Raw genomic sequence first — 18,267 nt, 5'->3', positions numbered from 1 at the left:
AGGTTACCTGTGTGAATGCCTCATGCCAGTGTCCTGTACCAACAGCAATGGGAAATGAATTACTGTGACTCTTTTAATAACAACATTGGTAGAAAATGAAGCCTTCATTGCTGATGAATTGATTTGCTACAGAAGTGGGCACAACAATTCTTCCCTGCCTCTTGCTTGTGAATTGTTCTCTGGCTATGAGAAAGAGAGTGTGTTCATGTTGTAATTAGTAAACAGGCAGCGTAACTTCTTCTGAGTAGTGGATTCCTTCAGCTTTATTCTCTGTTATGGAACTAAAGGAAGTACAAAAGCTCCTACAGACTGCAGCAAGCAAATGTAACAGAGACAGTGATGCACGTGACTATTTAAAAGATGAATCTGAATGCACTGGAATGTGACAGTCTACATTGTAGCTAATCAAGAGCTTCATTACATCCTGTGCCAGAATTTTAAATACCTTAGCTCACCATAGACATATTTAAATAGAAACTTTTTGCATTGACAGCAATCCATATCAAGTTTTTATTCGGACTCTGAAGATAATCAGGAAACCTGGGTTTGTAGGTTTTTGACTAGGACTTATTTTCTGTTCATTCAACACATAAATTCCATTTATTCTGAATAGAAGCCTGCTCAGTGAGGTTCTTGAGGACACTGTGGTTATTCATTGAGTAGGGTGATACTTTGAATGTGTAACCCCATCTTTTTCATATCAAATGTGGTAGAGATTGGCATCTAGCCCACTAACATCCTTAATCACTGAGCTCCTGCTAAAGAAAACTACAGCTGATGGAAACAGGGTATTTGTTGTGGAAACAGAACAAAGTGGCCACACAACCACACATGCAAACAAATACTGGACTAGTTCAGCAACTAAAAGATGTATTTGAAGCCTAAGGTACCAACAAAAGGGATATGAATGAGGAGAAACTTCCTAAGGCATATGTAAACTCCTTCTTGCTTAACAGTAGTGATAAATAAAGTTCACACAAATTACATATTATCTCTAACATTTAGGGGACGTTTCTCAAAGAAAACTCTTTCAGTATGTGACATGAAAATATCAATAGGGATAGTAGTGTGCTTTAATAATGCTAAGAGAACAATGGAAAGGTTGACAATTTTCAGGAAAATCTGGATGATATAAAGATATTAGTAAATTCTGCCCTGTGTCTGAATTCAAATGTTTTTGTTTGCACAATGTTTAGTGGAAAATAACTAATGAAAGATGCACCATGATGATTTCATCTATTACATAAATTACATTACCTATGGAATCTGTTAACAGCATTGCAGTAAAGAGTGATATTATCCACAACATTTATTCTTGAACTGTTAGGAAATTAGCTGCTGCTGGAAAATGTTAACTGGGAAAGAAATTTTGTGCTGGTTTTGATATATGAAAATGAAATAGAATCTTGACTGTAGAATGAACTGTATAAACAAAACTTGCCATGAAAGGCTGACAAAGCCAGTGCCAGAAAGAATGTAAAAAAACCCCAAATCTAGTTATTTGGGAGTGAACAAGTACACTTGATTCGGGTAGATTGGAGCTTACAATCAAGGTTTCCTATGTTACTCCACTTTCTTAAGCAAAGAGCTGGTGAATTGTATGGTGGAATATGTCCCTCTGTGAAGTTTTTCCTCCAAAGTTGAAAAGGATTAAGTTTCTAGCTAATGTAGAACATGAACACCTTTGATAAGTGAATATGAATAAGATAGAAGTATTTAATCTCTAACACTACATTGAGGACCAAAGAATTGTATGCTATGCTCTTGCAAATGTCCAATCAATCTGAAGCTTTGTGCATTGAAATTAAGTCTATTTTCATTCTGAGCAGGACTTGAGTGAAAATTCTGCTCAAATATCATCAGTTTTTAAATACCCTTTAGCTTTTGATCTGAAGTGTCACAGTTTATCAGAAAGACATGTAACTGGAAGCATCCATCTCATCTCATCTCATCCGCACAAGAGCATTAAGATGTCGCACGTACATTACATGTCCACAGAACCAAGGATCCCAGATATATAAGACAGATATCTATCTCCTATATAATGTGTTATGACAGCAGGCTGGAAATTAATCTACTTCCATTGTATGAATAACAATAACACCTATGTATGCATTTAATACATTAACTTTGTAAAGATTGGCTTGAGAGTAGTGGAAAGTTTTGGGGTTTGGACCCATTTCTTGAAATGGGCATCTGTGATGTTGTTAGTGAATATTAGCAAAGTCCAATTGCCATGTCCTACATTTCAGACACAACAACCCCATGCAGCGCTACAGGCTGGGGGCAGAGTGGCTGGAAAGCTGCCTGGCAGAAAAGGACCTGTGGGTGCTGGTTGACAGCAGCTGAACATGAGTCAGCATGTGCCCAGGTGGCCAAGAAAGTCAAGGGCATCCTGGCTTGAGTCAGCAATAGTGTGGCCAAGGAAGTGATCGTCCCCCTGTTCTCAGCAAGGGTGAGGCCACGCCTCAAATCCTGTGTTCAGTTTTGGGCCCCTCAGTTCAAGAAATACACTGAGGTGCTGGAGCATGTCTGAAGAAGGGCAACAGAGCTGGTGAAGGGTCCAGAGGATAAGTCCTATGAGGAGAAGCTAAGGGAGCTGGAGCTGTTTAGCCTGAAGAAAAGGAGGCTCAGGGGAGACCTTATCACTCTCTACAGCTGCCTGAAAGGAGGGTGTAGCAAAGTAGGGGTTGGACTTTTCTCCCAGGCAAACAGTGACAGGACAAGAAAGAATGGCCTCAAGTAGCACCAGGGGAGGTTCAGGCTGGACATCAGGAGGAATTTCTTGACTGGTTAAACTTCTTGACAGTTAAACACTGGAATGCACTGTCCAGGAAGGTGGTGGAGTCACTGTCCTCGGAGGTGTTCTAGAAACAATTGGACTTGGCACTTAGTGCCATGGTCTAGTTGACAAGGTGGTGATTAGTCAAGGGTTGGACTTGATTTCAGAAGTCTTTTCCAACCTAAATAATTCTGTGATTCTGTGACATGGTGTATAGAAGCTCTGCCTGTGTGAATTTGCATCAGAAAACTCTCTTTGGATTTTCTTTTTTTTTTCCCTGCTTATGTTCAGCAATTGCTGTAGAGACATTTTTTCTTTTGTATTATTTGAATAGGTACCCAATGGGATAGGTCTGATGTTTTGTGGATCCTAATACTCAACAATAACCTATTAACTTTGTGGAGAGGTACAAATTTATATTTTGGTATTCCCTGTTTTTATGGCAGAACTTCTGATAGTCATCCTTGAATTAGCATTTGTTGAATTCATTAGGGAACGTTGATGTTTGCTAAACAGCAGATTTGGTTAATAATTCAGTTCTTTTCAAGTCTTTTAAAACATGATTCTCATACTTATAAGTGTGATTTATTTGCAAATTAGGCAAGCTGACAAAGAGTGTCTTTTGTCAAGAAAACCCACAGTCTAACAGCAAGGAAGGGAATGAACTGAAAGATGAGAAGTTGAGGTAAAAGACTGCAACATTCAGGTTGTAGGCTTGAAGGAATTTGCTTCTCTTTCTAATGGCCTAAAAAAAAATTTTGCCTTTCATTTATCTTGCACTATTTGGGTTGTCTTCCTTCCCATTTGATATGACTGAAATTCCAAGGACATTAGGAACTGCTGCTTTTGGCAAGTGACTTGCCAAGAACTTTTCTCTGCTCTTCACAATCTACATCAATACTACGTGGACCAAATTTTATTTGCCAGCTACAAAGAGGTCTTGATGCAGTTTCCACCCTGTCTGACATATACTTTCTCAGCTATCAGAATAATACCTCCCTTTATACTTAAGGGAAAAGATGGATTCATATTTCTCTGCAAATCAAGAAACTGGAGTGCTCTGAACTCAGTTCTCCTGGAGGCAATGTCTAAAGTAAAAGCAGATGAACTTAGATACACAAGTTAAATGCCTGAAGGTAACCATCTCAGTTGAGTATTAATTAGTGCCAAAGAAGCATTCAGGTCTTTGAGAGCTCCATCTGCTACTGAATAACCAAGATAACCAGCAACTACCTTACCAAAGTAAACAAGACTCACTTTCAGAGCACTTGTGCTTTACAGATACATTCTTTTTCCTGTAGGAAGCACAACTTATTTCACAAGAACAAAATGAGCTAGATTTAATGCAAATGCCAAGGCAAGTATCAGCTCTGCAGTCACTGCCAAGCCGTAAGTATGATTACAGGGCAAGGTCACTGAGGGCATTGCTTCTCTCTGTTTCCTCCTTCTCTCTCTAATGCAGTAACTGTGGAAAGACTTTTTGCAAGGATATTATACAGTCTATTGGGCTTTTAATGGGCTACAGACCAGACTGTAGTGTTTAAAACTGTTCTTAATGTCCACCATAAATTTTACCTTACATTTCACTTTCTAAAGATTTTTTCTGTTCATAGGAGGAACAGGAGTAAAATGGGATTATATGCAAAGTTAAGCCTTGCAGGCTGCCTGAAAGAGTAACAGCAAGCAAAAGAAAATGAAAACAGTATTTTAAGCTGTTATAAAAAATATTCCTGTGAGCAAAACATTTTTAAAAAAAAAAAACCTCTTGCCTAAAAGTGACATGTTGAGCTTCATTCTGTTACTGGATGCTTGTTAAAAATCCTTCTCGGCTATTGCTTTTTTGGGTTACAGCATTTAGGTTACAAGAGAGATGAAGAGGAACTTTTCACAAGAGCATGTAGTGATAGGACAAGGTGGAATGGCTTCAAACTGAAAGAGGGTAGGTTTAGATTTGATATTAGGAAGAAATTCTTTACTGTGAGGGTGATAAGGCACTGGAACAGGTTGTTCAGAGAAGCTGTGGATATCCCATTCCTGTAAGTGTGCAAAGCCAGATTGTATGGGACTTTGAGTAACCTGGTCTAATGGAAAGTGTCCCTGCCCATGGCAGAGTGGTTGGACTATAGATGATCTTTCAGGCCCTTTCCAACCCAAACCATTCTGCAACCTCATCCCTGAAAATGAGGTTTAGGGTGATAATGCAAATGATCCCACCCTGGTGTCTGAGAGCTGATCAACAGTTTATGTGTACACAGATTTCGGTGTTCAGTAAGTGGTCATATGCCTAGAGGCATACAAGTGATCATTGTTTCTGTGAGCATGTGACAGAGAGCTTACTGGATTGTTTTGCTTTTTGACTGTTTTCCCCAGTATGGGTTTCCCCACTGGAAGAAAAAAGATAGCTGTCTTATTGTCTGAGAGCACAAGAAGCTGCTTCTCCTTGACAGGGAGCAGCTGCCTGTATAGAGATGATAGAGCTGGGTTTGAGTTGTAGAGCTTGAAGTGATTCTGTCCTGACACTATGGGCATCCTTCCTACTTACTAGGGCAGTGCCCTACTGATGTTCTTGAGTTCAGACGTGGTATCTTAAGGGTTTGCCTGTGTAGAGAAAAATTGAAGGAGAAATGGCGCTTGCCAAGAGACCGTAACTCTTGGGCTCAGCTAACATGCCTGGGAACCCAAGGATGAATAATTTCAGGAACAATATGAGTACTTCAGAAATAAACACAGACATGAGCAGAGTGTGATGTGATGTCTGCACATGATCTTATCTCAACGCTCTTGGAAAAAATGGGGGAATTTTTTCAGTTGATGGGAATTTGATACCTAAGTCTTGTGAGTATTTGTTGGAAATCTTACTGTGAAGCTTATCTGTTTAGGCATGCATTCAGCAAAAATTATTTTTGTTAGGGGGGTTTTGGGGTGGGATTTTATCTGAATAAGGATGGGAGAGGGCTAGGTTCCAAGTTTCAAACAGATTTTTTTTTAAATGTTCCAACAGATTCACTCTACTTATTAGAAAATGCAAAGAAATGCATTTTAATGTACTTTAAATGAACAGCTGCCTCTCTGAAGAATTCTGATGCCAACTACAAAAGAAGGCTACTTATCTTGTGGACACCTAAGACATGGGGAAATCATGTGGCATGGCCATAGAACCTTTTCTCATAGTGGACAATGGTTTTTTTTTGATAGGAGGTGAAACATGTAACCTGTTTGCACAAGTCAAAATGGAAGTATATCCACTGGACATATAAAATATCTTATATATACACTGTGGTCAAATTCACAGTCCATATTCAAGTGACTAAACCTAAGAGACTGGTACTACTTCTGTGAATACAGCAATAATAAATATTTTATGCTATGTTTGGTTTTTCCCCTCATTTGCTTCTGGTCCTCTCTTTCTTGTTCAAAGCATAACTTACTGAAATATCGGTATGTGTTTTTCTACTATGTAGAGAATGAAGAGATAGAGACCCTTGAGCCTCATCCAGCAAACAGCTTTTAGATCCTGAAATAGAAATAAGGAATTTGTTCTAGCCATCCCTGCAGCTTTTGAATGAGGCAAGAGGACTGAAAAGTGCATGGTAAAAGGCAAGCATCTCAGTTTTTCAGTTGCATTCGTTGCCCAGACACCAGACAAGACTGGCATATGCAAGACTGTTATGACAAGGCTCCAGTTTAAATTTTATACAGGTTTTTTTCAGAGTATTCCTGGTGATGGACAGGAGATTTTTCCTCAAAATTTAAATCTCCTGGCTAGATGGGTTCCATTTATCTTTAAATGCCATGAAACATATGCTGAGAATGTTATCAGTCATAAGAGATTATATTTTTAATTGAACTTAATATTTTAAGAATGCTTGAGTATTCTGTGATGCCCTCAAGTGCTAATGTTTGTGTAAAGACACCGTATTAGCACATATGCAATGTGCTCCAACCCATCCATCATACCATCAGGGCATCCATCTGCCTGGTAACCCTTCTCGAAGGGGGCAGCTGAGCAGCATTTAAATTCAGATCTCATTTCTGCCTGAAAACACACAAGTACAAGATGGTCATGTGCAGGGGTTTTAAAAACAAAATCCCCTTTGGATCAGACTTTCCACCTTTGTGGAGATTTACCTCCTTGCAGAAAATAGTGAGCAGCAGCATGAACTCTTGTCTGCAGAATGGAAATATCAAGCTGATCAACATTTCCGCATTGCTAGCAAGATAATCCTTCATTTGAGCTGCTTATCTGAAATCTGTCTCATGAATCTGATGGGAGGATTTGCCCTAAGTAGTTAATTATGGTGTTGCTAAATTTCCTCCTCTCTACTTATTTCTTCACTTTAAGAAAAATCATGCAGCTATAAAGACTGTAAACTTCAATTAAAAACAAATGAAACATTATCTAGCTGAAAACTTATTAAGGCACCTGAAGTTATCTTTTTAACTTTCATTCCGATCTTATTTTCCCAGATGCTCACTGTAGGTGGATTTTTAGTTGGAGCTAATCTGGCTGTTCTGACAAAATTGTGGGGCTTGAGGGTTTTGTTTGGTTTGTTGGTTGTTTTTTAGTATGTTTGGAGGCTTTTTGCTTGCTTGGGTCTTTAGGTTGTCGTTGATCTGACTTAGAGCATTTAAATGGCGAATTCTTCTATGTCAGGCTAAGCCCTGTCTGTTGTCCTGGCCTGAACCTGGCTGTTAAGGAATTGCAAAGACAGAATAAAGATGTTGCCAGGTTAATTATTTCTATGGCATGTGATACTCTTACAATCTTCTAGTCGAACTTATACTGCAGAGAGGTACCATGGTTTTGGTTTTTAACATATTTTGTACCTAACTGAGATTCATGAGAAAGATTTAATATGTTTTGCAATTAAAGTGCCACTTCTGACCCCTGATGTGATGGTGATAAGGAATTGCAAAGACATGTTAACATGGATGATGAAAAAGTACCATGGTAGTACGGGAAATTGTTGGGTCATTTCCCACACACAGAATACATTTTGTCCATGAGGAAACATTTTGCTGGTTATTCAGATTTCTCACCCAACCTCTTTAGGAAGATCCTATTCAGGTTCTGTTTGCACACAAACTTTCTTCTCCCTCTGGATGAGGTCAGTATATTTTTCCTGGTGCAGACACTGAATGGAACTGGATGTTCTCTGTGCAAGTGGATCTGCCTTAGGGTGGGATTTCTTATACAGTTCAGCAAAACATGCATCTCGTGAGACACATGAAAAAAGGACTTGAATTCAAGTAATAAAAGGTATTTTCCTATCAGAGAAAAGATACCTGTAAGATTTAAGTTTTACTCAAAAAGTTATAAAAGTTCTCATTTTCCTTTTACTGAGCTGCTAAACAGGACAGCCCTGGATTTCATGTGGTGCCGCCTTGGGCTCTTGGGAAGCTGCTGGGCACAGCCTTTGTCCTGGAGAGCTCTCCTGCCCAGAGCTGGGTGTGTTGCTTTCTGCAACAACCCAGTCCCTAGAGAAAATGGAGCAAAATGTACTTAATTGTTCTTGCCATGAAAAATGACAATCTTGGAGGCAGAAATGGCTCCTGTCCAACCTGGTTTATGAATTCCTAAAAGAGGCTAAAGTTTCTCCCTGGAAAGTTTAAGACTTTGGGGGTGTTGTCAAATTGCCTTTCGTTAGCTTTCCATAGCTTAATTCTGGATGAATCCCTGAAGTTCCCACTAAATCCTCAGGAAGTTCTGTTCTCTAGTATTTCAAGAACAGAGGCATAAGTGTTTTATGACGACATCTCCTTATGCATTTTTATGATTTTTTTTTTCTCTTTATATTCTCTTCACACATTGACCAGGGCTAGTGTTACCTTACTTTTTTCTTTTGTTTGTGGCTGTTGAAAAATTTTTCAGAACCTTTTGGTATGTGGTCTCTTGAATCTTGCCAAATGTGAACTTATTTGAACCAATAAATGCTTCCTGCTAATTGCTCCAACCAGGCATTCTCCAGGACATGTAGAAGTGTTACAAGAGTTGTGCCTAAACCATGACTATAAACTCTTTTCTTCTCTCCCATGGATTTTAGCTATTTTCTTGCACAGCATGCAGAGTTACTGTGTGAGAGTCCCAGTCATTTACATCACCATGTACAAATGACTAAGTTCTGAATTATAACAGATTTAATATGAGACACAGCTTCAAAGTTTGTTTTTCACTTGGTTTCTGCTGAGACCTGTGCTCAGAAGCCGTACCAGCCCTGAGGTAGCAAGGTTCTCCATGTGTGCCCAGTAGTTTGGTGGCCAAAGAAACTCATTGATTCATGGAAGACTATGTAGGACTTCCTTGAAGATCCACTTTTAGGGTTTTTTTAACTTCTTTAGGCCCTTGCTACACAGGGCTGGTTTCTATTGTTACATTTCATACGAATTTTGTAACTTGAGCAACAGAGCCTGCAAAAAGAATGTGAGGAAATAAAATGACTTTTCTCCTGCTTTCTTGTATTAAGAAGCTATTTCCTAAGGCTATCTACTTAACTGCAACTGCTCTCTGTGCCTGGAGATATTAGAAAAAATGACCTTATAGCTCAGAACAGCAGCTTACTCTGGTTTTGATTTCTTCTGTGTTTACTACCAGACTCACTGGGGCCCTTACACTATCAAGATTGAGTAGATTGTTAAAAACCCATGTGGTGGATGGCTTGTTTCCCCTTAACTGTTTTCATGGTTGGTGGCAGGAAAGTTTCTTGCCACTCCCTTATCTGAGGTTTTTGAAATGAATTGATCATAGGCAGTGCTCCCTTTGAACTTGTTCCAGTTTGGCAGATCTCAGCTGTTTCTGAGTCACTGCGACTCCCAGAGGAATTTTTCCTGACTTTAGATGTAGGTAGGTGATTTATCTCCACCATGGGCCTTTTTAAAAATGTCCCCAATGAGAAATCAGGCTCTTAAAGAGATACTGAAATGGCACCATTGTACAGGCACACTCTGATTTAGAGTCTAAAAATACAGACTCTGACTCCAGGACACATGCTGAACTCTCTGCTCTGTGTGCTGTCCTTCACTGAATGAGATACTCTAAGTGCATATTCTAGATACCTCTGCCAACTAGGGTCAGTTTGAATCTCCTTACATGAGTGTTTTAACACATGTTGTCATTTCTGCACTCTGTGTGTGCTTGTCTTGTTTTCCCACAGACAAGGTCTAAGTGTGTCCCCATTGTCCCGGGAAATAACAAACTAAACCTTTCACCAAGAAGTAATGATACTAGATGTAATACTTCCTGACAGATAACTCTACTTTTCCTGGAAGCCTCTAGATACTGAACAGAGCAACCCAGAATTGCACTGGCAAATAGCCACAGTCAGCAAATTGGAAGTTTTTCTTAGTGGTTACAACCTTAGGTAAGCAAAAAGCAGAACATACCATAAAATAGCAAGGAGTAAGTCCTCGCAGCTGCTAGAGGATGTTGTGCCCTGCTGACAGTCTGGTGGGCTGACTTCACAGTTAATGGGCTTTATAATGACAGTAGTGAGACACTGGGACAGGATGCCCAGAGAAGTGATAGATGCCCCATCCCTGGAAAAATTCAAAGCCAGGCTGGATAGGGCTCTGTGCAACCTGGTCTAGTTAAGGTGTACCTGCTTATTGCAGGTAGGTTGGATCAGATGACTTTTAAAGGTCAATTTAAACCCAAACTATTTCATGATTCTATGAAAACACTCCAAAGTAACATAGCTTGATCACACTGCAAAATCATCCCCACCCCAAAAGCCTCCACCCAAAAACTCTCTGTATGGTGTGTACAGTGAGGTGCATTTGTTCAAGCATCTCTCCCAAACTGTCACTGTAGGCCAGGCAGAATTGCCTGCTAACAAGCAGGTAAATCCTCTTTTTTTCCTCCTTGAGTCTCTTTTGGAGTTTCTGATTCACTTCCTTATCCTCTAAGACACACAGAAAACTCTGAAACTGTGACTATTGCTGCAGAATCCCTAGCAAACAGGGGTGTTCTCTCTCTGTTCTCTCCACAGAATTTTCCTTTTTCTTCTTCACCAACAGGTGGAGCAGAGATGTTTAACCTCTGCCTCTCTCCACAGGAGCCTTGCAGTAAAATTAGTGAGCTTGCTTGTTTGTCTCCCTAGAAATGATCCCAAATCTTGACATTATTTCCCTAGCCTTTTTTGCCAACTCACTTCTACCACTTGTGTGCCTGTTCTCCTCCACTGGCAGAATGCAAATGCACCAGGTGGGACCAACAGTCAAGGTCTTTTTGGCTCTGCTTCTAAATGTTCACTGTCTGTAAAAAAAACTTCAGAGCACCTTTACTAAATAAATAAATAAAACCAATAAAATTGCTTACTCCTTAAGATATTTGTTCCTATATTTTTGCAGGAAACTCTCCGAAACCTGTGCTTTGCTCCTAAATTACTGAAAGTGTCCTTTCAAATTGCTAACAGAACCAAATAGCATGTGTAACTGTTGCACAACATATACATAAGAATTAATGTTTAACAATAGAGTGCCACTGCTGAGAAGGTATCTATAAACAGTGCTTGTTTATATGAGAACCCTTGGCATTTCTCTGGTGGTGAAGAGCAGACCTCAAAAAGACTTGCACCTGAGTGACTGACTTACAGTTGTTCAACTCCTCTAATGAAGGAGAAAGCCAGCTTCCTGCAAAATGAGCACATGACCTCAGAAATTATCCCAGGGGACCTTTTGTTCACTGCTCTCCTATTTATAATTTGTTTTTAAGAGTTCTAAATGAGGCTGCTGCATTTGAGTCGTATTTTGTCTTGTGCAATTACCTTTAAACAAGCATAGATATTCAGCTGTGGCATTGAGGTTGCACTTCAGGAAAAGTAGAATTAGGTGTACACATGCAGGCACCTACTGTGGCTATGTTTGCTGAGTTCAGCTTGGGCTCACTGACATAGGATTAATGACTCCAAATTATTAATTGATGCAAACGTCTCATTATAATATTCAAACAGGAATAGAAGAGTGTTGATATCTTAATGGGACAAACAATTTTTAAAAAAATACATAGCGGAAAAAAGCGCTTTTTTCCTCCATGGCTAGAATAAATAGCATTTTGCTTGGCTATATTTACTTGGACAAGTCACCAGTGGATCAGGGCTGATGCACTGTGACATCTAGAAGTTAATATGTTACACAGCAATAATATAAAACAGTGTTAAGGTAGCAAGTGCTGGAATTTGTGCCTGCTCTAGGGCATTTCAAGTCCACGTATCTTGACTGCTGCCCTGTTTCACAGTACTCAAGGTATGTCACTGTACTGTCATCACAGCTTGAAGACATCACTGCCCACCCTCCCGGCCCACCCCAAACCAGGAAACCTATCTGGCTTAGCAAAAGCTTTCCCTGTTGTAGTCAGGATGGCTGTAACATGGATGGGGGCATGGGCAGGCTGAAAGTGTGTTTGGGCGCAGCAGGGTTGTCCCTCTGGGCAAGCTGCCTGCCCCACTCCATGCCACACAGAAACAAATAAAGCTGCTCTGTGTGTGAAGGGGTGGGACGAGGGGAAAAGAGAGGGACAGACAGGCAGGCGAGATTCCTCCTTTCATAATCTGTGCCAATTTAGATTAGCTTGAAGTGACTATGAAACTGCAGTCTAAATTAAGTTTCATCCCATGTACCCAGCATTATTCATAATTGCTCAGAGACAAGGAGCCTGTTGAGTCTGGGATGGTATTTAGTTATTTTAATACACTGTCCCTTTTTTTTGCTAGAATCTCTTTGTTCACTTTGTTTTCAAACTAATGAGATAGACTACACTGCCTTAGTATATCCTCAGACTTCATATCCTCCATCCTACATACCAGTGGTAGCAGGGATCCTCTGGAAAAAGAGAGATTTAGTCATTTCATTGAAACACTGCTGCTGTTGTTCCAAAGGAACCCTCCTGCCAGGACGTGACTGGCAGCAACAAGGTCTGGGTTCAAATTGAAGGGAGTTGCTCCAAATGTAGTGACTTGAGGCCACACCTGGACAACTGGAAAAATTATACTGAATTCCAGTATTTCAAAAGCAGAGGCATAAGTAAGAGGCAAATGTTAATCAAACACTTCAAAAAGATTTGGGTTTTTTTGTTGGTTTTTTTTTTTTTTTGGTAAGAGAGAACAAAAACCTGACCAGGTAGATAAACAGTGATAGTAACTGACTGTGACAGTTATTCTTTAACAGTTCATAGTCTTTTTTCTCTAAGGAAGTAATTTCCAGGGTAGACTTTTTCCCATCACCTGCAATAAGTGAAAGTGAAGATCTGTTGGGCGAAACTGCCATGTGAAGCAATGCTCTGGTAGCTGCTTGGCTCCCTAAGGGCTGTGCCTCTGGCTGCTCCATGTTCATTCGTGGGCCCTGGCAGCTCTGCCAAGAGCCCTTTGCTCTCGGCTGGCTGCTCTCAACCTGGCACAGCCACCTGTATGACTCCAGTGGCTGCTGGACTTCCAGTGCTTTAATGCTCAGAACTACCCACAGCCGCCTGCCTGAACTGAACCAAATGAGGAGCTGGGCATGGATCTTCAAGGAGGCAGAGAAATAGTTTTTTTCTCCCTCCTATGTATATACAGTCTGCAGCACAAAATCTTGTGAACCCCCTGCCCAAGCTGTCTAAACGTGACCACTAACCTTCCACTCAAAGCACAACATCAGCTGCTGCCTTAGGCTGGCACAGCCATTTGCCCAGATACATTTTCACAAAGCTTCAAATAAATTCAAAGACTGTAAGTATCATTGTTACAGCTGCAAACTTTTCTCCAGTTTTTAAACTCCATTTCTCAGCAATGACTCTCAAGCGTAGTAACACAATGTACAAAAGAAATATTTAGGGCACAACTATTGGGGTGTTCTGTTTACATCCGCCCCACCCCTCTGGAGAGAAAAAGAGTCTACTCTGGTGGGGTCCAGAGGCATCTAGGGGGAAGGCTGTTCTTAAATTTTTGAAGCAAGACATCAGGTTCAGGACTCACAGGGACTGAGTTAAAGATCATTCTGCTGCCTAAGTGTCTTTCATTTCTTTTTTTTTGTTTGTTTTAAACATAGAATACCTGGGAATACAAGAGACAAAAATAAAAATCCTTCACAAGTGGCTGAAATCATTGTCCCACTGATGGTGGGTTCAACCTGACCTCTTCAGTTCTTCAGAGCAGCCATGAGCTCAGAAACTCAAAATCCTTTGTCTTATTTTTGTACCGCTCTCTCATCAGAACTGGAAGCTCTGATAAAAAATCTACCCAGGATGTCCTTTCAGCTTCCTGCTGCAGCTTCACTTTTATGATGATGTTAGCAGGATCTTTCATCATCCACCTCCTCAGAGCATCCCCTTTATGCCCACGCATTTCACTCCCACTTTAAGAAAAAAGTAAAAGCTGTTTGGCTTTGCTTAGAGCATAGAAGGATTACAAAAGCAGATATCATTATTAAAATAAAGCCAGCCTGTTCTCTTTCCCAGGAGGTAGTAACACCCTATTTCGTCACCTTAGGAAAGGAGCTGACCCCTCCTCCCACAGATTCATACTGGAACTATCAGCCTTAAGTCCCCAGGGGGCGGTGACAGAGGCCTCCCAGTGGAGAGGTGTTGGATGCAAACATTTAAAAGCCTAATTTTGCAATAAGACCATGGGGAATTCTTGTTGGTTTGTTTTGGGTTTGTTTTCCTGCTGATTGCTCTTTTCCCTTTCTTAACCATTAGTCTTTTCCAAGACTTAATCTAATAATTGAAACGTTATTAAGACCTTCATTGGTCATTTTCTTGTAACAGACCGTCACAAGACTGTTGAAAAAGTCATGCTCATTAAAATTTCCTTCCCTGAGCTTTCCACAGCATGTTTTCTGATCATACTGTTAGGCCACTGTGGAACCACTGATTTAATTTTGAGCTTCTACAGTAAAAATTAAACTAGGGCTGTGTTCCTATCTATTTTGTTGGCTTAGCTACTGGATTCTGTTTCCCTTCAAAGAAACTCCATTTAGGAACAAAGGTTCTGAATCCTGGAGTTTTGTTATCAGTTGACTTCAAATATCCTTAGTTGGCCAGCAATGAATCCTATATTCTGACTTGAGTCCACTAACACAGACACCCGAATCCTCACTTGGGCACTCAAGAATCAAAGAACAGTTTGGGTTGGGAAGGGCCTTTAAAGATTATCTATAGTCCAACCCCCATGGCATTGGCAAGGACCTATTTCACTAAACCAGGTTACTTTCCCCATCCAATCTAACCTTGAACATTCCCAATGATGAGGCATCCACAACTTCTCTGGGCAACCTGTTCCAGCCTCTCACCACTCTCATTGTGAAGAATTTCTTCCTTATGTCTGATCTAAATCTACTCCCTTGTAGTTTAAAGTGTTACTCCTGTCTTTTATCACTACATGGCCCTAGTAAAAAGTCTGTCCACATCTTTCTTATATGCCCCCTTTAATTATTGAAAGACTGCAGGAGCTTTCACTTCTCCAGGCTGAACAACATAAATTCTTTCATCCTTTCTTCATAAGCGAGGTGATGCAGCCGTCTGATGATTTTTTGTGGCTCTCCCCTGAACCCACTCCAACAGTTCCATGGCTTTCTTGTGGCCCCAGAGTTGGATGTCATTCCTCAGGTGGGGTCTCAGAAGAAGCCAGAGGCATCTTGACCTTCCAAGTAAGTCAGTATGCAGAAAAAAACCACCAAAACGTAAAACCCTACCACAAAGAAAACAAAACTCTAGAATGATACAATCATATACGTACGGATAAATACATATATTTTACAGTCTATATTACACCCATCTGAAAATCCCAGGTTTAGCCATTCTTAGTGCTCATCCATCAGGAAGGAATGAGGAATTCATAAACCAGCAGGGTAACAAATGTAGTTTTCAAGATCTGTATTAGACAGCACTTTGGAAGTGCAATCGTAATGTATAAACAAACTATATTTTGTAATGTTATAAGGAATCACCTTAAAAGTGAAAACATGGTAGCAAAGTACTGTAGATTTTCAGTGTCACTCTTGCCCACACCATTCTTTTCCAAAGGGTTAAAAATGCCACTCCTCAAGTTGCACAAATATTCTCCTATGTTATGACATTGAAATCTTCGAGAAGGGGAAGGTTATACCTGCACAGGGTGACTGAGCACTGGAGCTGTACCTGCTGTTTAAGATGTGCTGTGAGCTTGACAATAGTTCAGCTGGGACTGGGCAACCTGACAGAGGTGGTTTCAGTAGCCATGAGCTGAGGCAGCAGTGGGAGAGGGCACGGAAGCCTTCTGTCTGTGGTGTGCCCCAGTGTCTGCAGGTGGGAGCCCATCCTGTTCCCACATCAGGGCAGGACACAAGGTTATCTCCTGCACATGCAGGGATGAGAACAAGCAGGGGCTGCTCACACCAAGCACCCTGAGAAACTTTTATGTAAGCAGTGACTTAGGCTGCAGAGGTTGCTGCAAGGCTCACAGCTGGTCACTCTTGTGTGCACACATGATCTGACTCAAGCAGACACTTCCTTCAAGCTCAAGAAGTGTTTAGACAACGCTCTCAGACACGATGTGATTCTGCATGTCCATTGCAGAGCCAGAAGTTTGACTTGATGGTCCTTGTGTGTCCCTTCCAACTCAGTATATTCTGTGATTCTAGGAACCACTGGGGTGGTAAGGCACATCAAATGCAAAGAACATTCAAACAATTAGTATGTCACTCTCTGACTTTTAGTTTTCCCATAAGTAAGCTATAGACAGGTTACAAAATACATTATCAGTGAAAGTTTGCAAATATTGCCATGTGCATTTTGGTTCAGTACTGATCAATAATGTTAATGTGGCTTTTGCGACAGACTTAAAACACAGGCCAGTGCTGTGAAAGCACCTCCATAGTTATTTCAGGTGTTAGTCTAATGCATTTTAAGAGGATTTAAACCCTCATTTGTCATCTTCTAGTAAAAGAAAAAAATCACATATAAATCTGTGGGTTCCTTTAATATTGTATCAAATTATGAACAAGTATAAAACCAACCTATTCCTTCAAATCTCCATGGACACATGCCTATTCACTGAAGAGTTTGTGGTCTTTATCTTAGACCCTTCATGGCCACTAAGGCTTTTCTGTGATAGAGAAAAGATGGGAAAACAATGGGATTATTGTTTTCCTCCCTTGTCATCCATCTCTGCTGAGAGAGTAGAATGTGGAGAAAAGGTGGGGCTCTGGCTTGCCGCCCACTGCTGGAAAGGTAAACTGTGCCAACTGGCTGGGCAGCAACCAAGTGCTGATCCAGACACCAGCTGCTGCCAGCAGAGCTCTTGCCATAGGGGCAGAGGAGGAACCAAGCACAGATCTTGTCATCACAGTTTGTTTTCTGGGCGGTTCCTGAAGCCACACAGTAGTGCACCACCCTGTGTAGCAAATTCACAGGAAGTATGGAAATTCTCCTAGTTTGCAACTGAGAAGAGCAAGAAAGTATTCTCTCTAAGTTGGTGCTCCATATTTATTTTTCCTAAGGACATCTAACGAGCTACTTTTATATTCTTAATGCCCTGAACCTGAGGTAATTCTCATGCTGTAAATTTTCTGGATACCTGCAGATGACTCGCTTGAAGAAAGGGAGTGTTGTTTCATTTTAATTATGTAATAATTTATACCCCTGCCCTAAGCTGAGATTGCAGGTTGAGGAGAGCGGCAAGCCAGGAGAAGACAGAGAAATAAAAGGGTTCCAAAGCTCCATCAACCACACTACACCATGTCAGGTACAAGGTGTTTAAAGGGTGTTTAAAGGACGTGGCAGACTTTTTACCTTCATGCTGTCTTTTAGGGGACAGTACACAGCAGACCCTTGGGAAGATTCACATAGCACCAGTACAACTGGCCAGAGGTAGGATTAAGACATGATCAACTTCACATTCAAAAGAAAGAAGGAAACAAATGAGAGAAGAAAAGTTGTGTAGAACAGACAATCATTACGGCCTGTGTTTGCAAGTGATATGAAAGATTTGGTAAATGCAGTTGGAATCAGTAGAAAAACTCTCAATATTAGTCGGCTTTGGATCATTACAGTGATATTGTCCAGATAATTCATAATTCCTCCACCCCTCTTTCATTCTCCAATCCCTTCATTGATGATTCAAGGACAGTTTTTCTGGTTTCTAATTATACGTATTGCTCACAGGAGCAGGGTGAGGAAGGTGACCACAACCCTTTCTAAAAAGAGAAGCTCTACCCTGTCTTGTCGCTGCGTGACCACATCAGTTCAATGATACTGTGGTGAAACAGCTGTGTACTTAATCTCAGACCAAGATCTCCTGGATTTGTACCACCAGACATCTTTGGAAGACATCCCTTCCTCTTCTTTAGCCATATCCAAAAGCATAGTTCTTTAGCTAACCCAAATTTCTGGAAAAAGACATAATCAGCAGGATTGGTCTCAAGGTATGTTAGCAAAAAGAAAAATATTATTTTGTCACTTATTGATATTAAGGTGTAAAGTTTATGAAAGTTACAATGGGAGAGTTAAGAAGCCTTTGCTGGCCTCAGAGGCTCAG

The 18,267-nt window shown here is 40.6% G+C and overlaps 1 protein-coding gene across 4 annotated transcripts in view; it reads left to right on the top strand.

The window, feature by feature from the left end:
- The window catches only part of COBL (cordon-bleu WH2 repeat protein), a 206,425-nt gene that overhangs the window by 22,548 nt on the left and 165,610 nt on the right, over positions 1-18,267 (top strand). For 2 of the 4 annotated variants that reach the window (XM_048312749.1, XM_048312734.1), the window contains exon 2: positions 17,895-18,154. The exons of the other annotated variants lie outside the window; for them this stretch is intronic. The gene's annotated coding sequence lies outside the window, so the exon portion shown is untranslated. The remainder of the gene's footprint in view (positions 1-17,894; positions 18,155-18,267) is intronic. 4 annotated transcript variants of the gene reach the window in all.

The sequence above is a fragment of the Corvus hawaiiensis genome, chromosome 1 (genome assembly GCF_020740725.1).
Source record: "Corvus hawaiiensis isolate bCorHaw1 chromosome 1, bCorHaw1.pri.cur, whole genome shotgun sequence".
NCBI classification, from domain to species: Eukaryota; Metazoa; Chordata; class Aves; order Passeriformes; family Corvidae; genus Corvus; species Corvus hawaiiensis.
The sequence above is the reverse complement of the archived record's forward strand: the minus strand, read 5'-3'. Positions and strand labels throughout refer to the sequence as shown.